The following is a 25,956-nucleotide window of genomic DNA, read 5'->3' on the forward strand; positions in this document are numbered from 1 at the left end:
TTGTAATGTGGGCTAAGGGAAGGGTAAGATATATTTTGGATTAGTGGTTCATCCTCCCAAGCACTTTAACACATCACATAATAAACTTCAAGCGCAAATTCTTCAATCCACTTCAATTTCACCACATTATCACCCCCAAAAATATTTTCTATTTTTTTAAGCACTACATTAATTCATACACACTAGTAGGGACAAGATATGCTTGTTTTCCTTTGATACATATTTTTTTTCTTTTCAACAATACTCTTTTTTTTCTCTTCTACCCTTCCTGTTAGTGGTGTATTTTCTTTCTTTCATTGGTTCCACTCAAAAACCACCAAGTTCTATCCTTACTTTTTTAGCGCTCATTTTACAATTAAAGTGCTTTAAGAGGTAAAAGGATCAAAACAATGATAATTAAGCACAAAGGGTATGCTTGTAATGTGGTTGCCAAATAAAAGTTTATAGGCTCAAAAGGGTTGACTAGGGATAATTTTTATTGTGGTAAGCATTAAGCTCAAATAAATCAAAGAAAGCCTAAAATCGTTTTTCAAACCGAGCAAAACCTAAAATTTCGCTTCAACTCACATGTCGGGCAAGTTCTAGACTCTAATGCAATGACATGGACTATACACTTTCTCACCACACATGGCACATGACTCACTAAGGATGGTTCCATTTCGATTCTCAAACAATTACAAGTATTCACGGAGCCACAAAATATTAAGCATTAGGCACAAAGTGACACAAGCCAAGAAAACGAGCTATAGACGTCAATAAACATGTTATCTACTCAACAAAGCATCATAAGCATTTTCAAACCATAGGAAAAGTACTACACATGCTAGAACCTAAATATGCTACTATCAAATTAGTCAAAAGCACCTAGAAAAGTTATTTTTTCCATCCTTTTATTTCCTAAATTATATTCTACTCTAAAAATAAAAACTATGACCCGGTTCAAACTACATCCCATAGAAAAGAATCGAGGTACAAAGAAAAACCAATGGAGATTATTACTATCTACAAAAATAAAAGAAATATTTTTGGATTTTTCAATTTTTTAATTTTTTTTTTTTGTGTGTTTTTTGTTAGACTTTAAACTCTCAAGAAAACTGTCTAATAGATCCATCGTCGGGAAAAGTCCAATCTTTTCTATTTTTCTAAAAAAAATTTTATTCAATTAAACTAACACAACTAAAATAGCATAGAAAGTCACCCAAACAATCTTCTCACCCCACACTTAAAATTGTGCATTGTCACTAATGCACACTCATTAATAGCTCATGGGGTACTTAGACTTCTCCCATACTTGGTTCTTTGTGCGAGTACCTCACACTTAGTTCCAACCATCTGGTTTGCTGTTGTATCCTTCCAATAGCTTTACTTTTCATGCTCCTAGAAAATCAAAAATCGCCACTACAAAAATAATACAATTAAAAAAAATAAAAAAATAAAATAAAAGAAAGTAGTAAAGCTGGGTTGCCTCCCAACAAGTGCTTGATTTAACGTCGCGGCATGACGTGAATCACTTTTTTGCCTCCACTTCGAACTTATAAATTGAACCCCAAGTTTTGCTTCAAGCTTATGATTATGCTCGTGGGGTGGTGGAACGAATCTAACTGGCCCAAGAAAATAATGTAGTATTCTGCACTTCTTGGCCTTTAGATGAGGTGTGTAATCCCGATTTTCTGGCAAGAAGAATTCCAAAATGTAGGCACCTTGTTCCTTATTCCTTGACTACTCAAGTGGCTCGGATGACTCTATTCTATATCATCATTGTAATCACCTAAGTTTTGACTATGCTTGAATTTTTTACCACTTTTTAGTATGTAAATATATTTTAAGTTTAAATCTATATATTTTAGATCTTATTTCACCTTTTATAGTTATTAAGAAAATTATATCACATATACTAACACCAACACAATTATTCCCTCACAACTCACACTCCCACTCTTCTTCTTTAACAACTCACAATCCCATTCTTCCTCTTTAACAACTCACACTCCCTCATCTCTCTTTTATATAAAAACACACACACTCATCACACACAAGGGGAGCTCTCGGCAGACTCAAAAAAAGGAAGATAAAGTTTGAGAACTTTGAGGGAATTTTCCAGAGAGCAAAAGGCCAGCCAAAATTCCAGCCAAACAGCCTCCAAAACACTATTATTTCATCCCAAAATCTACCCAAAAACGACCTAAAACCCACCTGAAAACAGTCACAAAATCAGCTCTAAAAAGCGACCAAAATTTCACTCAAAATCGGTCGAAAAACAGCCACCAAACTGCTCCAAAAGCAGCTCCAAAACTAGCAAAAAACACCCATTGATTTTACTGGTTTTGCAAGGTCGATCGAGGCCGCAAATCACGATTTTTCCGTTCGAGGCTCCTTCACCGGTTCGAGGCTTCTTTGTACGCAGTACAAAGGTTACAGATCCAATAATAAAAAGGTCCATCTTCGCTTACTGTTTAAGTACGTATTACATTTGCCTTTTGGTAGGTTTCTTCTTTTAAATGTTCTATGTGTTTCCTCTGTTATCTCGTTGTCTTATTTTGATTAATTTTTTTATTTGCTTTAGTTTAATGGTTTAATCATATGAATATTGATTGCTTTGTTGGTTCTACCACTGAATCTTTAAAGGTTGAGAGATAATAATGTTTGTTTAAATTACAATATGTGTGGTCACCAATTGGGTTACAAAATTTGGGTTTTAAGGGATCAAAGATAGAAAGAATAATTTTTGGGCCTAAACACATGGTCCATCTAATGATTTGGGTAGCATAAGGATTAACTAACATTAAAGGGTTTGGGATTTTGGCTAATTCTTTTACATGAAAATTGTGCTGCCAATAATTTTGGACTTTGTAAGGACTTTGTTTGAGCCATAAAGTTTTCTTACTTTTCCATAACTAATTTACTACACTTCCTCCATAATAAATTCCATAACTTATGCCTCACAATAATATCAAAGTTTAGGAAAAATAATGAACACCGTTATATTACTTTAGGCGCATTTTAAATTTATTATCGTGATTATGTACACAATCGGGTGAAATAATTATGGTTCCCAAAATAAATTAAGGTACGACTTTCGCCAAAAACAATCTTAATAAATAATAAAGCGAGATTAATTGTGTACATGTACGCGTGACATGATTTTAGCGCACTAAATAAAATGGATTTACACACATGTGATCCGTTTTAAAGATAATTTTATATTTTAATAATTAAAAGCGGATAGATAAAACATGGGAACCAAGAAATCACAGTTTGTCTAAAATTAATTCAAGCCAAGTTGTAGTCAATAAAGCGGCCGTGCTAGAACCACGTGACTCGGAGAATGCCTTACATCTTCTCCCCGGTTAATAGAATTCCTTACCCGGACTTTATTTTAGCAAACCAATAATAAAAGAGTCAAATCTTCCTTTGAATAGGGATTCAAATAAAAGGTGACTTGGAACACCCAAAAATCAAATTTCAAGTGGCGACTCTGAATAATAAAATAATCCCTACTTCAAAATTGTCACTTTAATTGAAAGAACTCTTTGACCCACAACAATACATAACTCATATCTTTTGTGGGGTAAAAAGGGGATGTTACAGCTCTGGCGACTCTGCTGGGGATATCTCAAGAATTCGAGCTTGTACATTGACTTTATTTGGCTTTATTAATTTTGTACATATTGTGATTTATTTGGGCCTAATGTGCTACTTGTCCACTTTTTACCGCTTTGATATTGTTGAACTATACATATAAATTGTATCCTCTCTCGCACCCCTCTGAATCTTCTGATAGTTAGTTATGTTATGTTTGCCTAGCGGCATCACAAAAATTCTGTCTTGAGATAAAGCCAGTTAACCTACCAGCTTCTGGTGAAGGATTTAGTCACACATGTTTAGGCGGGAGAGCCGTTAGCTAGCCAGTGATGTTCTTCTACTGGTGACGCTTGACGCTCCTTGGCTCGGGTTGTCCGCCCGGGTAAGCCAGGTCTAGATACCTTCTCCTATAAGATTTAAAAATCTAGAAGAACAAGCCACATGTCTGGTTATCCCTAGGAGGATTGTTTTGTTGCATCATTCGACTTAGCGAAGCTCGACACAGGGGTCGGGCTCGTATATGACAGATATCCTTTTTAAGACCATCATGTTCACCTATGTGCTACTTGCTTACATCATTTGGAAGGTTTGCTTGCATTGTTGATCGGCTATAGTACAAATAATCTTTTTTTACTAAGATTTTGTAATAGTCTCGCATGAAGTGTAAAGATTAATTTTTATAAAAATCAAAATGAGAAAAATAGTCGGTTTAACCGAACTATGCGGGTCTGTTTCTCACCGGATGTGAGATACATAGGCAAACCTCATTGGTTCCGCCCCCAATTCTTTTTTTAAAAAAACAAAATCCAAAATATTGTCTTTTAATTCCTTCTTTAGAAGTCTTTCCTTAGAAAATCCCAAATAATTTTTTTTTAAAACAAATAGTTTCTTTCTTTTTATAAGTCTTTCATTCGAAAAGAAAATCAAATCAAAATCCAAAAATATTTTTTTTCTTTAGAAGTCTTTCTCCGAAAAAATCAAAATTCAAAAAACAAAATATAAAAAAAATTCTTTTTCAAAAATTCTCAAAAAAAAATAAAATTGAAAACCAAAAATATCTTCTTCCTTTTTTATAAGTCTTTCTTTCGAAAATTAAAAAAAAAATTCAAAATCCCAAAAAAAAGAGTTAGTTTATTTACTTTATTACTAATCTTACCGAACTACGTGGGTCTGATTCTCATCGGATGTGAGATACGTAGGCAAACCTCATCGGTTCCAGCCCCAATTTTTTAAAAATAAAAAATCCAAAAATATTTTCCTTTTTTTTAATTCCTTCTTAGGATTCTTTCCTTAGAAAATAAAAAAAAAAACAAATCAAATCCAATTTTTTTTTCTTTTTTTCTGAAATCTTTCATTCAAAAAGAAAATCACATCAAAAATATTTTCTTTCTTCTTTAGAAGTATTTCTTTCGAAAATTCTACCAAAAAAAAAAATCAAACTTATTTTGCTTGTTATGAGCTTTTGTAGTCTGTTTGTATATGAAAAAAAAAATAAAGGAAAAGAAGAGTTAGTTTATTTACTTTATTCCTAATCTTCCCCTGAACTACGTAATCGTTAGATTCATGCGGCGTCATGATACGTAGGTAATCCCCGTCGGATGCGATCATAGCCCTAATTAATCTAAGTGAAAATCAACAAAAAGAGAGAAGAAGAAAAAGGGGGAAGAAAAGTGTGATAAAAATGAAAGAAAAACCAGGAATGACAAGGCGAAAGAGAAAAGAGAGTGGAAATGAAAGAAAAGAACTACAAAATGAAAAAGAGATAGTGAAAGTCGGGATGAAACACGCAGCTGTTGCAAAAATATTTTAGAAATATTTAACTGTTCAGGTGTATTGCATCCCCATTGTGCGATTCCTTATCTGTTAAATGTCTCAAAACTGACAAGGGTGTTATGTGTGCAATTCAGTAGGTCTTGTTTAGGTGGTTGGTTTTGTCGGTAATCTGGCTTCTCACCACTATCTTACAAGATCCAAAGGAAAGATCCCAATGGCTTCAGAAAGCAATCTCCGCATCATTAACACTAAGGATAGTTCTGAGCTGGCTATTTCACAACCGCGTCAGCAACTGCCGAAGAAAATAAGATGCTGCGTCTTCGTATGTTGGAGATGTGGGACGCCTGATCTAACGGTAAGGAACCGCCAAGAGCAATTCCTGGGTTCCCAGAGCTGGTCCCAAGGATAGTTGGAACCACCAACATCCCTATGACAAATCCATTTGTCCCATTTAGGTACCCTTCTATGTCATCCAACTTCACTGGTATGCCTTCTGTGGTCCGCCCCCAGGAACCGTTCTCTGGAGCACCGTCAACGTTGTTCTCCGCACCACCGGTCTTCACCAAGGAATAACCAACTGTGCCCAGGCCATGCTTTGAACCTTCAACATTTACCTTCCAAGGCCCGTAATTTCAGCCTGACCTGACTCATGTTACTCCGGACTTATAAACTCTACAACCACAATATGAGTCCCCGATTGAACAAGAAAGAGCGGTTAGGAATCCCGAGCAAGAAGAAATAGCTCGGAAGATGAGAAGCTTGGAACAAAGCCTGAAAAACATGCAAGGCCTGAGTGGCCAAAAAAGTGTTTCCTATTCAGACTTATGCATGTTCCCAAATGTTCATCTACCTGCCGGCTCCAAAATACCAAAGTTCGAGAAGTATGATGGGCACGGAGATCCAACTGCTCATCTAAAGAGATATTGCAATCAGCTGAGAGAGGTTGGTGGAAAAGAAGAGTTGTTGATGGCCTACTTCGGAGAAAGCGTGACAGGAATCACCTCAGAATGGTATATGGATCAGGAAATCACCCACTGGCACATATGTGACGATTTAGCCTGGGATTTTGTCAGACAGTTCCAGTACAACGTCGACATCGCTCCAGACAGAAACTCCCTGTCTAATTTGAAGAAGAAAATCGCGGAAAGTTTTCGCGAGTATGCTATCAAATGGCACGAGCAGGCCGCCAGAGTGAAACCACCCATGGACGAAACAGAAATGGTTAAAGTCTTTTTGCAAGCCCAAGAAACTGATTAATTCCAGAATATGATGTTCGTTATAGGCAAACCATTTGCTGAGGCCATCAAAATCGGGGAGATGGTAGAGAATAGACTGAAAACTGGCCGGATATTGAGTCAAGCTGCCTTGAAAGCTATCTCCCAAGCCATCCAGAACGGTTCAGGGGGTTTGGCTAATTGTAAAAAGAGGGAGGAGGGAGCCATGATGGCTTCGGGTTCAATAGGGCCTCGCCGATCATTTGATCACTTTTATATGCCACCAAGAACCCCACAACATTACTACCCATATCAAGATGCAGCTTATGCTGTGGCACCGTCTCACTATGCAGTGATGAATGCCTAACCTTATACACTGCCACAACAACACTATAACCAAGCCCGAGCTCTACCTCCCAAACATAACCATCCATACCAAGATCCATATAATCCCCGTCCACCACAAAACACACACCAACATAATCCACTCCCTCGTGAGCCTCACAGGAGAAACAATTTCACCCCTATTGGCGAATCTTACCCCTATGTACCTCCCAGTCGGCAAAATCCCGAGTCCCCATCATACAAGACCAGTACCAAATATGCTTACCATTCAGAAGTAGAAGGCCATGATACAGAAGACTGTTGGACCCTCAAAAGAGCAGTCGAAAGCTTGATAGAAGAAAAAAAAGTTGTGCTAAGGGACGAAGAGATCCCAAATGTGACTAACAATCCATTGCCGACTCACAATAATGGGCTAGTCATTGGTATGATTTGTGAGGACAAAGAATTTGATCCGCCACTGAAAGCCATTGCAGCCATTGCCGAGATAGAAGAAAAGCCAAAAAATGGTCGCCAAACCTGAAAGTTTTCTGTGAGACGGGAGTCTCGGTAGCCGGTCTTTCTATCCTTTCTGTGTTCGGATTATTTCAGGGTGTGATCCGGATGTTTAACTTTGTTATCTTACTTTCCGATTGTAAACCCTTCTATCTTTAAAATTAAAAAAAAAATCAAATGAAATTAATATTTCATTGTCCAGGAATGTCTTTTTTTTTTTAATCTTGTCACTTTTCTTATTCTCTTTTTAGTTATGTTAAATGCAGATTTTAATGACATGTCATGCTTGCAGACTTCAGGCCCAGATTCTAAAACGCTGTCAGACTTTGAAATAATAAATCAAAAATCAGAATGTAATGAAGATAAGTTTAAGGAAATAAAATAAAGAATCGGAACATCTAAAGGAAAATTGGCAATAGATTGGAAAGGTTCATACATTGTAACGAGAGTACTGTCAAAAGAGAGCGTTGTACTTGCGAAGTATCGAAGGAAATATTCATGAAATAACTGTCAATGCAGGTGTAGTCAAAAAGGTACTATGTTTGATCCTCTATATAACATTAATATTCTCCCGTTGGGATGAAGAAGACTTTCATTCTCGCTACCAAACATTATCAACCCTTTGCAAATCCTTTGAGCCGGTTACTCTTCTTTGATTACCCTTTTTGGAACCTAAAAGTGTTATTGAAAATAAAATAAAATAAAAAAGAAATAAAAAAAAAGAAAGAGAAAAGAAAGCAAAACAAAAAACAAAAAAAAAACACAAAAGAGAATAAAAAACAAAGTTCATCAAACTACGTTCGACTTGATTCCGAAAGGATACGTAGGCAGCCTCTCTTTGGGGTTCAGTCACACCAAAATAAAAATTTACATTCCCCCAAAAGTTGAAACTAGGGCAGGTGTTACAATGGTTTGGCGATAGTTTCGCCTGAGAGGTTCCAAAGTTGTAATTCAATCCAAATTCTTTTTACCCAAATCCTTTTCAAGTCCTTCCGATCAATCAACGAGATTGTTCAAGAATTGGAGGATACAGTCTCTTGGATCTGATGCCACCAAAATGAGAGAAATAAAATGAGAGAGTCTTATTGGTGAAAACCCTCACGGGCACTATAAGGCGATGGCGAGCAGAGAAAATGAAAATGAGAATCTTGTTAGTGAAAACCCGCAAAGGGCACTATAAGGCGATTGTGAGAAGAGAAATGAGAGAGGTCAGCTGGTGAAAACCCGTAAAGGGCACTATTGATCGAAAAAAGGATCTTCACAACCATTGGTATTGACAGTCTTGAGCAAAGTTTCTCGGTTTCGAGGCAAAAGTTGTGATGAATTTCTGAGAGTCGGACGGTTTACACAGATCAGGCATCCAGTCCAAAAGGCATGTCATGTTCATTGAAGTCCGCATGTACTCCAGATAAGTCCTTTCCTTTCCCCAAAAGGGATACCGCTCATCTAAATTCATTGTCCATTACATTATTTTTTTTTCTTTGAATCCCTTTCGGTCTAACTCTATTATAAAACTAAGGCAAAGAAGGGATGGCAAGACTGATTTACAGGGCTCTCGTTTGATATAAGCTAATATGTAAAAAAGCGGCACCCAGCCTCGGCAGGGACATCAAATCAACCCCGACTGGCCATGGTGGCTGATGCTTTGAAATCAAAAACTCTAGAAAGGAGGAAATCAAATTGAAAATGCATACAAAGATAAAATGAAGTTGAAAAGGTTAAGTCCCAAGTGGCTAACCATCTTGGCAAAGTTTGAAAAGCCAAAGGTTCCCCAATTCCCTTAAGCTAAAATTAGAAGAAATAAGTCAAAGGCCTACAAAGGCAAAATAAAGTTGGAAAAGGTTAAATCCCACGTGACCGTCCGTCGTGGCAAAGTTTGGAAAAGCCAAAGGCTCTCTTGGACTAGAAATGCAATTGGTATTCAAGAAACTAGCAATTGCAAGTGAAATTATCATTAAAGAAGCCGGCCAAGATCAAGTGACTGAAACATTCAAGGTCGCAAAACCAACCGTTTCAAACTAATAATTGTTCTTTGTTTGAAAAATAGGAAACGGGTGCATCCCAAAAGCAACCTTACAAGAATCAGGTGCAATAAAAAATAAAATAAAATAAATAAATAAATAAATAAATAAAGAAAAAGAAGAAGAAGAAGAAGAAACCGCGCGGGAGCTAGAAACAGCTCTGCAGCAGCAACAATTCCAAAAGGAAGACTTCTTCAAATTCTTTCCCGCATTTACTCATTTTCTAAAAAAAATAAAAAACAAAAACATTGAAATGATAAAAAAGAAAGAAAATAAAGAAAGTTAGAAATCATCGTAGTATAAGGTACACCAATCCCTAGTCTATTTTCCAACATAGGGTCTCTACTCCTTAGTTAATTTTATTTTAAACATAGGGTCTCCACTCCCTAGTTAATTTTATTTTAGACATAGAGTCTTCACTCCCTAGTCGTTTTTCCTACATAGGGTCTCCACTCCCTAGTTGAAGTTATTTTAGGCATAGGGTCTCCACTCCCTAGTCGCTTTTTCAACATTGGGTCTCCACTCCCGAGTTAATTTTATTTTAGACATAGGGTCCCCACTCCCTAGTCTATTTTCCAACATAGGGTCTCCACTCCCTAGTTGATTTTATTTTAGACATAGGGTCTCTACTCCCTAGTTGATTTTATTTTAGACATAGGGTCTCCAATCCCTAGTTTATGATATTTTAGACATAGGGTCTCCACTCCCTAGTCGTTTTTCCAACATAGGGTCTTCACTCCCTAGTTGATGATATTTTAGACATAGGGTCTCCACTCCCTAGTTTCTTTTCTAACATAGGGTCTCCACTCCCTAGTCTCTTTTCCAACATAGGGGCTCCACTCCCTAGTTGATTTTATTTTAGACATAGGGTCTCCACTCCCTAGTCGCTTTTCCAACATAGGGTCTCCACTCCCTAGTTGATTTTATTTTATATATAAGGTCTCTACTCCCTAGTCGCTTTACCAACATAGGATCTCCACTCCCTAGTTGATTTTATTTTAGACATAGGGTCTACACTCCCTAGTCTCCTTTACAATATAGGGTCTCCACTCTCTAGTTAATTTTATTTTAGATATAAGTTCTCCACTTCCTAGTCGCTTTTCCAACATAGGGTCTCCACTCCCTAGTTGATTTTATTTTAGATATAGGGTCTCCATTCCCTAGTCTCCTTTACAACATAGGGTCTCCACTCCCTAGTTGATTTTATTTTAGACATAGGGTCTCCACTCCCTAGTCTCTTTTCCAACATAGGATTTTCACTCCCTAGTTGATTTTATTTTAGACATAGGGTCTTCACTCCCTAGTCTCCTTTCCAACACAGGGTCTCTACTCCCTAGTTGATATTATTTTATACATAGAGTCTCCACTCCCTGGTCTCTTTTCTAACATAGGGTTTTCACTCCCTAGTCGCTTTTCCAACATAGGGTCTTCACTCCCTAGTTGATGATATTTTAGACGTAGGGTCTCCACTCCCTAGTTTCTTTTCCAACATATGGTCTCCACTCCCTAGTTGAAGTTATTTAAGACATAGGGTCTCCACGCCCTAGTCTCTTTTCCAATATAGGGTCTCCACTCCCTAGTTGATTTTATTTTAGACATAGGGTATCTACTCCCTAGTTGATTTTATTTTAGACATAAGGTCTCCACTCCCTAGTCTCCTTTCCAACATAGGTTATCCACTCCCTAGTTGATTTAATCTTAAATGCAGGGTACACCACTCCCTGATATCTTTCCAATATACGGTATCCCATTCCCTGTCCACATTTTTCCAATATAAGGTACATCAATCCTTAGTTGAGACATTCTTTTGATAATAAAGGAACACCATCCCAAAAAAAATCATCATGATATTTTTGGGGTACACCATTCCCGACCTTTTATTTCTTTCAATAAAGAAATAGTTTAGAATTTTATTACAAATAACTCACAAAATTTTTCTAGTGCAAACTGGGGCAGAAAACTTTTGTTCGTTTGTTTGTTTTGGTGTGTGAGCAGGTTTTACCTCGAGGCACAGGGTTCGAGATTACCAAAAGAAGAAGTCTCAATCCAGAATTAAAAAAAAGGGAGAAGAAAAGAAAAAAGGAGTGAGTTCAAAATGCAAAGCTGATGAAAAGGTGTGGACTGCTCAAGACATGACTGAAGTCACAAGCATTGTATTTTCCATTTTGATCAGAAGAAGCTTTAGAAGAATGAACTAACACCAGTCAAGACTTAAGATCAAGTTTTGGAAGACTTATAGATAGGAATATTGTAACTCATAACTGATAGGCTTGTTTAGTTTCTTTTGATTTTAATTTTGATGTAATAACAAGACTATAGACTGGAGTCTCGACGGAACCTCACTAGACTCTCCAACTCAGCATTCCATCTTTTTTCTTGAACTACACGCGGCTTGATTCCCTTATAACCCGGGATATGTATGTTTTCCAAAACCAGGACTCGGTTGCACTCTTTTCTCTTATCTCTTCCCTTTTGAATAATGGTATGGATAAAAATTAGTCATAGCGCTCATCTTTTCTTTGCCTGAAAACTCTTCATGTTTTCAAACAAAGAGGGGCATGCTGTGAGCACCTAATTTTTTACCATGCTTAAATGTTTTACCACTTTTTAGTATATAAATATATTTTAAGTTTAAATCTACATATTTTAGCTCTTAATTCACTTTTTATAGTTATTAAGAAAATTATATCACACATATTACCACCAACACAATTATTCCCTCACAACTCACACTCCCACTCTTCCTCTTTAATAACTCACACTCCCACTCATCCTCTTTAACAACTCACAATCCCATTCTTTCTCTTTAACAACTCACACTCCCTCATCTCTCTCTTATATAAAAAACACACACTCATCACACACAAGGGGAGCTCTTGGCAGGCTCAAAAAAAGGAAGACAAAGTTTGAGAACTTTGAGGGAATTTTCCAGAGAGTAAAAGGCCAGCCAAAATTCCAGCCAAACAACCTCCAAAACACTACTGTTTCATCCCAAAATCCAACCTAAAACCGGCCTAAACCCACCTGAAAACAGTCATAAAATCAGCTCTTAAAAGCGACCAAACTTTCACTTAAAACCGGTCGAAAAACAGCCACCAAACTGCTCCAAAAGTAGCTCTAAAACCAGCAAAAAAATAGCCACTGATTCACTGGTTTTGCAAGGTCGATCGAGGTCGCAAGTCGCATTTTTTTCGTTCGAAGCTCTGTCGCCGGTTAGAGGCTTCTTTGTACGCAGCACAAAGGTTACAGATCCAATAATAGAAAGGTCCATTTTCGCTTACTGTTTAAGTATATATTACATTTACCTTTTGGTAGGTTTCTTCTTTTAAATGTTCTATGTGTTTCCTCTTTTATCTCGTTGTCTAATTTTGATTAATTTATTTTATTTGCTTTAGTTTAATGGTTTAATCAGATGAATATTGATTGCCTTATTGGTTCTACTACTGAATCTTTAAAGGTTGAGAGATAATAATGTTTGTTTAAATTACAATATGTGTGGTCAACAATTGGGTCACAAAATTTAGATTTTAAGGGATCAAAGATGGAAATAATAATTTTTGGGCCTAAACGCATGTGCCACCTAATGATTTGGGTAATGTAAGGATTAACTAACATTGAAGGGTTTGGGATTTTGGCTAATTCTTCTACATGAAAATTGCATTGCCAATAATTTTGGACTGAGTGAGGACTTTGTTTGAGCCATAAAGTTTTCTTACTTTTCCATAACTAATTTACTACACTTCCTCCATAATAAATTTCATAACTTATGCCTCACAATAATCTCAAAGTTTAGGAAGAATAACGAACGCCGTTAGAGTGCTTTAGGCGCGTTTTAAATTTATTATCGTGATTATGTACACGATCGTGTAAAATAATTATGGTTCCCAAAATAAATCAAGGTACGAATTCGCGTGACTTTGGCCAAAAATAATCTTAATAAATAATAAAGCGTGATTAATTGTGTACACGTACGCGTGACATAATTTTAGCGCTCTAAATAAAACGGATTTACACACATGTGATCCGTTTTAAAGATAATTCCATATTTTAGTAATTAAAAGTGGATAGATAAAACATGGGAATCAAGAAATCACAGTTTATCCAAAATTAATTCAAGCTAAATTGTAGTCAATAAAGTGACCGTGCTAGAACCACAGGACTCGAAAAATGCCTTACACCTTCTCCCCGGTCAACAGAATTCCTTACCCAAACTTTATTTTTGCAGACCAATAATAAAAGAGTCAAATCTTCCTTTGAATAGGGATTCAAATAAAAGGTAACTTGGAACACCCAAAATTAAATTTCAAGTGGTGACTCTGAACAATAAAATAATCCCTACTTCAAAATTGTCATTTTAATTGGAAAAACTCTTTAACCCACAATAATACATAACACATATCTTTTGTGGGGTAAAAAAGGGGGTGTGATAATCGTCCAAACAAAATGTGGAAAAATACTTGGAGTGTGGACCAATGCGCTCAACTACATGAACATTGGGACTGTCTACGTCCTCAACACTAATGAAACTAGATTCAACTAAATATGTATCCTCAATATCCTTGGTTGACTTTAGTATCTCTTCTACAACATCGGCATCCTCAAGTTCTAGTTTGATTGATTGTTGGTATTCTACTCTGACCTCCTCCATTAGAACCTCAATTTCGGTATCTAATCATGCTCTTATTGGCTACTATCCACAATATTGGCTTGTTGAGCATTAAATATTTCAAGTAGTTGACTCACTTGTGCCTCCAAGTTTCGAATAGTAGCATCTTGCCTTTGAATGTGCAATTGTTGCTCATTATTTTTTTTCACAATGCACCTTAGCATATCCTTGATCTCTTTTATGTCCTCATCCATGAGTTCTTTGTTCCTATTAACTTCACAAAAAAAAAAAGAAAAACCATTAACGTAAGGGGTTGGGGGAAGATAAGAAATATAACCACAACCATGAAAGTGACCATCTTGACCACCATACATATCACACACATTCCACACATAAGATTGAGTTGGTGAACAAAACTCGCTCTTGGGAATATTTTGATAATTTTGCCATGGGTGATTTCTTCCACAATATGCATAAGGAGGATCAAAAGTAGAATTACCAACATCAAATCTCTCATAATTCCAAGATGCCATGTTTCTAAAATCAACAATTAAAACAAAAAATTAAAAAAATCAAATACAAGAAAACAAAAACAAAAGTTCAAACTTGCAACCTAGCAATATGTACACCTACAACTACACCGTTAGTTCCCCAGCAACGGCGCCAAAATTTGATCACGTCCAAATATGCCTTATAAAACGGACTAAGCGGTCGTTGTAAATATAATCCGGTTTACAAGTCCGGAGTCGAATCCCACAGAGAACTAAGTCTTAGCTACAATTATTCAATATTAATAAGAAACACAAGTCCAAACAATTTTTTAGTTATAAAGATTGATTTTATTTCTACTAATTAACTAACAAATTTTATAAAGCAGTAAAATTATCAACTAACAAGGATGAAATTGGAGACAAAACTAAGGAGGTCTAGAATTATGATTTTTTCAATTGTCAGAATCCTTCCCACTACGTCTTCTGTAATTTTGCCTAAGTATTCTCTACCGACCGTGAGTACTTCGGGTGTCGTAATTCTCTCTCGAGCATCTACCACAATTTACTAGGTGTGTTCGCTCGAACTACGCAAGCTGGCACTAATTTACTACTCACTACGATCGCACCAAGGTTTCGTTTTCTTTAATCCCATCTTTAAATCCTCCGTATTGATCTCTCATAAACGTTAGGAGTGATGTTGTTCAACAACTACCTAAATGCGTACTCTCTCTCGAGCAATATACATACTAAATAGGCACAATTAAATGATGGCCATTCAATCAACAACAATAAACACGTAGTTGAATAAGTAGAGAAATCCAACGACTCAATTATATAAAAATATAACAATAATTTATCCTACAAAAGGTTCTATCAAATCTCTAGATAACAAATTAGCTATTCATAATAGTATGCAAAAAGAAAATACTAGAATTCATAACCAATAATAAAAATAGGAAGAAGGAAGTGAAAAAGTAATAGAAGAAATCTCTGCCTTGCTCCTGGTGTGTTCTTGCCTCCTTAGGTCGAAATCCCATCTCTAAAAACGTCCTTTTTTTGTTGAATCTGCCCTAAAAATGGCTCTCCCTCGTTCAGACATGTTTAGAGAGTATTTATAGGCTAGGGTTGAAGTCCAAATCCGGGTCGGAGTCTTTTAACCCGTGACTTTTAATTACCGGGCTATGGAAGCCTGGTCTGTAGCGCGGTCAACCTGGCTATAGACCTCGCGAAGCCTGGTGTATAGCGCGGCCAACCGGTAAACCTCATAAAGCCTGGTGTATAGCACAGTCAACCAGGCTATAGACCTCGCAAAGCCTGGTCTGTAACATGGTTTGGGTAGTTGGCATTTTTGTGCTCTTTTCTTGCATTTTCATCTTCTTTTTGTGGGACCTTCACTTGTCTTTGTCTTCCGATGCTCCTACACATAAAATAATATAATTTAGCTCAAATGTCGCACAATTAATCACTAAACCAATAAAATATAGGGCAAGTAATGTACTAAAAGTATAACATTTTGGCCTAACATCACTTTTTACTTCAAAATTCATCTTTTTGTTGTTATCGTAGGATTGAAATATTTCATAAATTCAAACTTTTTCTCTTTTGGTATAAAGATCAGGAAAGAAGAGCTAACCGAATGAATTTGTAAAATAAAAGTAGGATTTATAACAAGAGATGAAGAGAAGAGGATGGTGAGGTCCGTGGAGAATGAATTGAAAAAAAATGAGGAATGACCTGAGAGTTAGGTTGACAAGTGGACCGGTCCAGGCCCGGGACCGCGGCCCATGTGGGCTTCTAGGCCTAAACGGTCCTTAATCGGATAAGCCCGTGACCGTGGAGATGGCCGATCTTCTGGGCCGGTCCTTCACATTGAGCCTGCGAGACCGGGACCGAACCGGTCCTTGGCAGGACTAAACGGTCCCAAACGATCCCAACGGTCATAATTTTAAAAACAAATCTGATCGTCTGGGATTGCAAATATTTGGCCGTTGGCCTTTTAAAAAATAGTCGTTGGCTATTTATATAATAGCCATTTAATCCCTCCCCCCAACTTTATTTTAACCCTAAACTTTTTATTATTACACTTTTTCCCTTTTTTCAACTATAAATACCCCCTTATTCTTTTATTTTTCTCACAAAATCATCAATCTCTCTCTAATTTTCTTCTATAATTGCTACTATTGCTTACTTTATTGTTACAATTTGTGAAAAAATTGTGATGTTGGTGAATTAAAGTCTTCAAGTCTTCAAGTCTTCAACGATAATTAATTTTCAACAAGTTGTTCGTCAATTCGGTAAACTCGTTCCAATTCTTAATTTTTAATATTATAGTTTTGTTTGTTTTATTTATTTTTTATTATTTAATTAATTACGATGTCTTCCTTAAAAAAACTTTTTGGTAAAAATAAGGAAAAGTCCAAGAATGGCGAATCTAGTGGCCAATCTGTTCCTCCTCCACTTCCCCCGGCTCCCCGATCCAAACCCCGTACCCGTCCTACACCTGCTATTCTTGATAATGATAATAGTTTATTATAATTTACTAAGAGTCAATTTTGCCATAATGTTGGAGGTGGTGAACAATTAGACCATGAATTAATGAATGCTCTTTATTCTAATCCAACTATTGATGAAAATGATGAGGAGAAAATAGATTTTGATGAAACGCAACCGGATAACGATACACCCACTAGTCCTGCTCCTGAAGTTAACCCAACTAATGATAATCCAAATGATGCCCCGTCTGACCCTCCTGTTACTACCCCTACTTTTTCTAGACAACGTACCAATCAGACAGAAAAATCCATTGTTTGGCCTCTTGATTAGTTTTTTTTTCTTTTCAATGGTGGTATTAGCACCTTGTTGTGCTCATTACAAAGAATTGCCTTAGATATTTTTTATTACCATTTTTTTTCTCTAACTTTTATAAAAATTTTATAAAAAAAATCCGTTGGGACCACTTAGGCCCACTTGGACCCACTTAGGCCGAGACCATTAGTTTATGGGCCCGAGACCATTAGTTTATGGGCCGAGACCATTAGTTCATGGGTCCGGCCCCAGACCAATTCCTACAAAAAGACCACGAAGCCCGGGACCGTGAAACCCGTTTAATTTGGGACAGGCTAGTCTTACATGAGAGTGAGAGTAGGTGAAATGTGGCGGAAAAGTGATGGTGAAGGGTAGGGTCTACAGCTCCACGTGTCAAACGATAAATAGCCTCATTCAAGTATGATATGACATGTCTCACACATTGTAAAATTTCTTGTTAGGTTCAGTTGTCTGTTGCGTTTACTATAGTTTTGCCAAGAAAGTCATTTTCTTTCCCCCTCCTTTTTTGTGTTTATAACTTTAAATATTGGACGATTTTGAGAGTGGAAAAGCTGGTCGCAAGATGGAATATTGGTGGTTGTTGATCATTCTGTTTTTGGCAAATGGGCAGTGGTGCTGTTTAGGTTGTTGGAAAGAAGAAAGAAGTGCCCTCTTGCAACTCAAAGCAAATATAAACTACATAGGATCGCGTGGTTTTTTGTCGTCCAACGAAACCTCAGATTGTTGTCAATGGTTGGGAGTTGTTTGCAACAACAGCACAAGACGAATCGCTGAGTTGTCCATTACTGTCAGTGAAAAAGATATGTTGGATATGAATGATACTTTGCCGCTATTCAATGCATCTTTGTTTCTTCCCTTCAGAGATATCAGAGCTCTTCTCCTCCCTGGAAATTCTTTCGTTGGATGGGCTGAGACTGAATGTTCCTTCTTGCTATGCTTTCTTCATAATACTAAAATTCAAATGGAGGGAATTGACACTCAGATTTCATATAACTAGTTTGGGTTTGAGATGTAGTTATTGTTGTTATTGTTATATCTATAGACATGTTTGAATCCCCTACAGTTCAACATCGGATAAATTAGGATGATCACAATAATTTGAATTGTTGTAATATTAAGTTCAACGGTTAAATCTATTTGACTCTTGAGAAGTTAACAATATTTATATCTAAGTTTCTTGTTAATTTGGTTACAGGTTTCGAGAAACTGAAACAACTGAGGAAACTAGAAAAACTTGATTTGTCAGGGAACCTCTTCAATCGCAGCATCTTTCTGTCTCTTAGTCAACTTTCTTCTCTCAAATCACTGAACCTCAAAAACAACAACATCGGATCAGGTGCCAATATATATATGGTTCCCTCTATTCGCCCCTATGGACTATTAGTAAATCTGCAAAAGAACGTGTGTGTGTGTGTGTTTGTGCGTGTGTAGCTTATCTATTTCCTCAATATGTTAGGTTTTGAGAGATTGTCTGGGCTAAATAAGCTGGAAATCTTAGATTTGAGCGACAACAGACTGAGTGATGAAAACGTGCTCTCTGCTCTAGGTAAACTAATAATTTCTCTTGAAAAGCCTTCATTAATTTACTTTATTGCTTTTTTCCTAGAGACTTCCCAGCATACTTATAGTATATTCTAAATATCTGGACAGAGCTAAATAAATCTCGAACAACTTTGAAGAAGCTCGATATAAGGAACAACAAATTTCAAAGCTTCATACCAGATGAAGGTACATATAATTCCTTAAATACGTAGTTTTATTTTACGTAATTGCCTTGCTGTGCAGATATAACATATTGGTTTCTATTATCAAGTCTTGGTTAAGAATATTTTTTCCACAACAACCCTTTTAAGCAAATTTTTTACATCTACAACAGCATGTTGAAGATTCCTTTATGTTTCTTTTGCATGTTAGAGTTGGGAGCTCTACGAAGTATCGAGTACTTACTTTTGGATGGGAACACATTGGATGAGAACTTTCTATAGAGCAGTGTTGTAATGTCATCCCTTAAAGTATTGTCAGTAGCTCAATGCAACTTGAATGGGACTCTACCTCGTCAAGGTAATTTTGGACATAAAATTCACTAAATGATTCCTTTATACAATTAAGAATCTTAGTCAATTTAATAATTGCATAATATACATGAATGTAAACCCCTTCTAGCTTGAAAAGCAATTTTATTCTTGTTTTCAAATTTATCATTAGTGATATGGTTTTTATTTTTATATATTACTGTTCTTTTATCATAAAGAATTTTGTATAATAAATGACAATGGTAATTTAAGAATCAAAAGTATCAAAACTATCCATTGATTTGGCTGTCTAAATTAACCTAATTTTTTTTATTCTGATTTGCACGATATGCATGTCATGTAATTTTTTGTGCAAACTGGATGAATCTTCGGAATTTAGTTACACGGAGTGCTTGTCATCCTTTATAAGGGAGTATTATATTTCCTACTTTTGTATTGATCTCTGATATATGTTCTAGAATTATGAACAGTATTTTTCACAATTATTGCTTAAAGAAAGACATCTCAAAATGATTCTTTTTGAAGAGTTTTTCAGGGGCATTATTATACAAAAAATGGTTAGCAAAAGTACTTAGTAGAGTGAATGATAGATCTTTAAGATTATTGTGTTAATAATTAAACAATTGATGACAAGAAGTTTAGTTTACTAGCCATTTTGGTTTGCATGATTCCTACATTTTCTGCTTAAGCAGCAACATAAAACATGTAATAACAATTATCCAATTGTTCATTGCATAGGCTTGTGTGATCTAAAGTATCTTGAAGAGGTAAGTCTCAGCAGAAACAACTTCATTGGAAGACTTCCTCCTTGCCTTGGAAACTTAACATTTCTTAGGGTACTTGATCTATCTCAAAATCAATTCATAGGTAACATTGCCTTGTCTCCACTTTCAAGTCTCTTGTCCCTAGAATATCTCTTGTTAGCAAACAACAACTTTGAAATTCCAATTTCATTTGAGTCATTTGCTAACCACTCAAACCTTAAGTTTGTAATTGCTGACTACAACTCAGTAATTGTACAAACTTCTTCTAAGTTAAGTTGGATCCCAAAGTTTCAATTGGAAGCCTTTTCTATATCCAACTGCTCTAAAATGCCAAGTTTCCTTCACTATCAACATGACTTGAGACTTCTTCGTCTCTCACAATCCAACATTGGTGGAAACTTTCCAAATTGGCTGTTAGAAAACAATTCTAGACTTGGAGAAGTTTACTTGGGTGGAAATGCATTCACTGGATCTCTTCAATTTCCATTCATTCCTAATCTGGAAGCTTTTGATATCTCAAACAACAAGATTCAGGGACAAGTTCCTCCTAACATTGGGCCGATTTTCCCGAATCTCGTGATATCAACAATGTCAAACAATATGCTTGAAGGAATGTTGCCTTCAAGTTTTGCTGACATGAAAAACCTTGAATGCTTGGATATGTCGTACAATAAATTAAATGGAGAGCTGCCGATAGGATTGGCTAGTAGAGGATCCAAGTTATATTTTCTGTGATTGTCGAATAACATGTTTAAAGGGGAAATATTTCCAGCATCAACTTACATCAACAGTTTCAAATACTTATATTTGAGGGGGAACAGCTTCTCAGGCTCAATTCCAAAAGAGTTGTCCACTGCACCCTTACATTCATTGGATTTAAGTTACAACAATTTGTCAGGAAACCTACCAGCCTGGCTTGGTCATATCCCCTCCTTAACCCACCTTTCGTTGTTTAGTAACGATCTAAAAGGTCATATTCCACCTGATTATTGTAGACTTGAAGGACTTGAGGTCTTGGATCTCTCCCAAAACAACATTGTTGGTTCAATTCCATCATGTTTCAGTGCTTCCCTAAACCTAAAACGTGTCTACTTGAGCCAAAACTATCTACAAGGGGAATTCCATATGTCCTCAAATAGCTCAAATTTGAAGGTGTTAGATCTTAGATATAACAACTTCACTGGTTCAATTCCAAAATGGTTGGGAAGTCTTGAGATTACCACCTTACTCTTGAAAGGAAACCGTCTTCAAGGCATCATTCCTACACAATTATGCCATGCAAGTGAACTTAGAATGCTAGATCTTTCTCATAATAATCTCTCAGGACCTATACCTCATTGCTTGGGGAACATAATGCGACGAGGAACGAGTTCAGATGTATAACCCTACACTCCATCATTTAACTATCCAGGATTTGAGATGTGGGGTAGAGATGCCATGGTATTTGTAGAAGATTCAATGGAGAGATCGACGATTTCCTTTCAAAAAAACTATGGATGGGTTGGATCAGATTTTACAACCAAGTATAATACCTATTCCTATGAAGGTAGCGTTGTTGATTATATGTCTGGAGTTGATCTTTCTTGCAACCAGTTAAGTGGTGAAGTGAACTCTGTAACCTTACTCAGATTCGTGCATTAAACTTGTCACACAACCACATCACTGGAGCAATACCATCAGAGTTCTCAAATCTCCAGAATATTGAAAGTCAGACCTATCATATAACAACTTAAATGGGGCGTTTCCCACTCAACTTCTAGAGCTAACAACTCTAGCAGTTTTTAGCGTGGCACACAATAATCTAACAGGTTCGACTCCACAGCGTAAAGGGCAGTTTGCAACTTTTAATGAAAGCAGTTATGAGGGGAATCCTTTTCTTTGTGGTCCTCCTTTACACAACAGTTGCACGGAAACTTTACAGATGTCGCCTCTTGTGCCAAATTGCTGCGAAGACGAGGATGCTTTTCTGGATATGGAGTCGCTCTATATTTCCTTTCTTATGTCGTATGCAAATGTGTTGCTCCTGGTTGTAGTCCTTTGCGCAAGCCCCTATTGGAGAAATGTTTGGTTTTCTTTTATTGAGTCTTTTATGTACTCTTATTACAATTATTTTGCTTCCAATATGTAAACCTTATTGTAAGTTCGATCACTTTAATTACATATAATACTTCTAGGGTAAATCATACTATATGTTTTGAGTTCTTTATACCTGCCTACCTTGCTGTTTCTTAAAACTTGTATATTGTTTTCGAGTTGCCAGTATCTGTCTTCAACATACATGCCAGAATGATTATTAGCTCTTGCTTGTCGATTGATACTGTCTTGTGAAAAACCATATGTCAGTAAGAAGAAGGTAAAGATTGAGAGATTTTGGATAACTGTATGTATATTGCTCCATAGTGACATACAAAATGAAATTCACATCTTTTTACTTCATTTATGCAATAAGTACAGTACTGATTGTTTTAATATTTCCTAGATAAGACATTTTAGCTCGTTTGACCACTTCTAGTCTGATGAGATCTGTTAACTCACAAGGTTTTATCACTTCTATTCGATTTTAGCCACTAGAAGAGTTTTTTTAAAAAGGTACTAAAACCTGTATGTAGTTTACATATATACCATCCTCGTAGAAATTAAATATTCATGCTTTTTTTAAGAGAAAATGATTTTTTTTTCTTATGTTTTTCTCTGGTGAAATTAAAAAATAGCCATATTTACAAGTGGTAATTGAAAAATAGCCACAATTTCAAAAGTAATCGAAATTTAACCACTTTTCATGTAAATAAATCTGAATGAAAATACTTTTCAAAATTCGAAAAATATTCCAGCATAATATGCTGAAAGTTCATACACAGGTGCTCAATTCTCCAGTATATTATGTTGGAACTTTTCGTGTTGCAGCAAAATAATGGCTATTTTTCAATGATTTTGCAAACGCTGGCTATTTTTCAATTATCAGTCCGAAAACTAGCTAGCCCATGTTATTTTCACATTTTTCTCCGTTAGTCTATTCAAAATAGTTTTATAAAGGGAATTTTTACCTTACTATATTATATTAGAAACTTATTAACTACTTTTCTTTATGTTCCTTAAAAATTACATTGTGTATCTATATTTACTATTTATGTACAAAATCATGATAAAAGAAAGATCTCTTAAATATAGGGATTAATTTATAACAGTATCCCCCATCCTCATCTATCAGCTTAATTAGCCTCCTACAATCACGATTTTCTTCCCAATTTCAAAATATTTTTAAGTCATTCTCTCTTTCATACAAATCAACCAATCTCTCTCTCTCTCTCTCTCTCTCTCTCTCTCTCTCTCTCTCTCTCTCTCTCTCTCTCTCTCTCTCTCTCTCTCTCTCTCTCTCTCTCTCTCTCTCTCTCTCTTCGATCTCATTCCCTCTTCTTCTTGTATTTCCAGCGGATCTTCCTGGCATGCTGCTCGATAGGGACATCGATTTTTGGTATTGACTTGTTGATGATAAAAGGGAATACTTAGCTCCCGTTTGGCCATAAAAAAATTTGAGATTTTATTTTCAATAATGTTCGTTTATTTATAGATTTTAACTATTTTTGGCTTATTTTGAAAATAAAATCTTCAAATCCCAAAAACTGGTGAAAAAAGTTGATTTAAGCTTGGTTAAGTTTAAAGTTGATTTTTTGGTAGAACTTCAAATTGAAACTCGAGGAAGAAGAAGTTTCGGAATTGTATTACAATTATATGATAAATGTATCATAATTGTATCTGAATTGTATTTGATACATCAATACCTAAGACAATTCTGATACAATACTAATACTACTATAATATAATATTGTATCATAATTTAAGTTTAGAGTTGTTCTAGGTGGATGTTTTAGATTGAAACTTGAAAAAGATGAAGATCAAAATTGTATCATAATTAAGAATTTTATCACAATTTGTACCTAAAATAATACATTATACAATACTAATACAAGTATAATACGATATTGTATCAGTTTAAGTTTAGAGTTGGTTTTAAGCTGTATCGTAATTGTATCAGAATTGTGTAAGAATTCTTTCAAGATTGTATCAAATTTGTATCTGAATTGTATTTGATGCATCAATACATGAAAAAATACTTGATACAACACTGATACAAGTACAATACAATCTTGTGTCAGAATTATATTAGTTTTTAGAGTAGTAACGTGTATAGGTAGAAAATTTTTAGATTTTCTATAATTACTGTGATGGATCTTCAAAATTGTATAGGATCGAAAATGTTAACGTACAAAAAATAACCATTTCTTTAGTTCAATTTCTATGGCGAGTATGGCTTCTTTTTTGGTTCAAGACTTTTTTTGTCCATGTATTTTTCTTGTGGCTTTTTATACTAGAAGTGAGTATCTTGTATAAATTTCGAGAAATCGAAAGAAAAATTTGGTGAAATAATATAGGAAGAAGAAGTTGCTTCTGGATCTGCATAGAAGAAAAAGAGGGGGGGGGGGGAGTAGAGAAAAAAAGGAAAGGATATAATTCAATTCCTTAATTGAAGGTGTTAATAAAGGGGTGAGAGCCTTTTAAGGGAGAATACATAAAGTTTGTAAAAAAAACTAGATACTTTTTGAAAACTACAAAACCTAGAGAAAATAGATAAATTAGTTTCTATTATAGTATACATAGGAAAAACATAAATGTCTCATTACAAGGCCCAAAAATGTATCAGATCATATTGGGCTCTATATGGTCCAGCCCAATATCTGATAGTTCTACTGGTCTAAGAGGTGTTTGACATTGCGCCATTGCCTAAAGCAAGGTAGAAATGACATTAGATAGTCACTCTAACGGGCTTTTATTTAGAAATTAGCTAGTACGTCTTGAATTTTAGTTTTCTAATTCAATTTATCGGGAAAAAAATATTTTGAATTGTCCTGAAGTTAAGATTTTTAGTTCAAAATTTCAGGACAAAATAAATAATGGCTAATCTCTAAATAACATCTCTAAGAATGTTTGTTTGTGAACCTCCCCTGAGGCGAGTTATTCCTTGAATTTTGTAAGGTGACTCAAATTTATTTTTTAACCTAGTGATAATCATAAATTCAACTGAATCTTTTAATTTGTACTTAGTTTTTAATTGATAGATATTGGATATCAGCCGAGATCTAGTTCAAACTTTATCTGCAAAAATTAGGGATGAGATTTTGTTTCATGACTTGTGTATACGGTTAAAATCGATCCTCGGTCGTGAAGATCGATCGAGGATGGCATTTCAATCGAGGAGTGCCTTCATGGAAATCCCGAGCGTATTCCGAGATTGGGGCGTCGAGCCCGGGCGCTCGATTCGAATGAGATAACATCGGTCGATACAGATCCCGAGCATCGATGCCCGAAAGTGACCACCTAGCTCGAAATCAAGACCGAGGTTCCGATTCGGTATCGAGCTCACAGACAAAAGCTGTTACAACCGCACCAAAAGAGGGAATCTCTGCGGAAATTAAGGAGGAGACATACCATCATGGGTCCTCCACTAGTAAATATTTATTCTATTATGTTGCTATAGATAAAGTAACAATCCTTGGCTATAAATGGGGGAAGAGTTTGTAATAGAACACACTTTTGGAGAGCAGAATAAGAATTCTTTGTGTTTATCTTTCTAAGTTCACCTAATATCTTTGTTCATCATCTCCTATTTTCGCAACATAAATACGTGCATTGTTATTCTTATATCAGAAGAATCTACTTGCCCTTAGAACCATATATAAATTCTACTTTATCCGATTTTTCGGGTAAACAGTTTGGCGCCCACCGTGGGGCTAAGAATAACAAGTGATTATTT

The 25,956-nt window shown here is 35.8% G+C and overlaps 1 pseudogene; it reads left to right on the forward strand.

Annotated features, from left to right (window-relative positions):
* The first annotated feature begins 17,795 nt into the window (after positions 1–17,795).
* On the forward strand, positions 17,796–22,329 carry LOC107773229 (uncharacterized; annotated as a pseudogene).
* The last annotated feature ends 3,627 nt before the right edge of the window (positions 22,330–25,956 follow it).

Source organism: Nicotiana tabacum, chromosome 19 (genome assembly GCF_000715075.1).
Source record: "Nicotiana tabacum cultivar K326 chromosome 19, ASM71507v2, whole genome shotgun sequence".
Taxonomy (NCBI): domain Eukaryota; kingdom Viridiplantae; phylum Streptophyta; class Magnoliopsida; order Solanales; family Solanaceae; genus Nicotiana; species Nicotiana tabacum.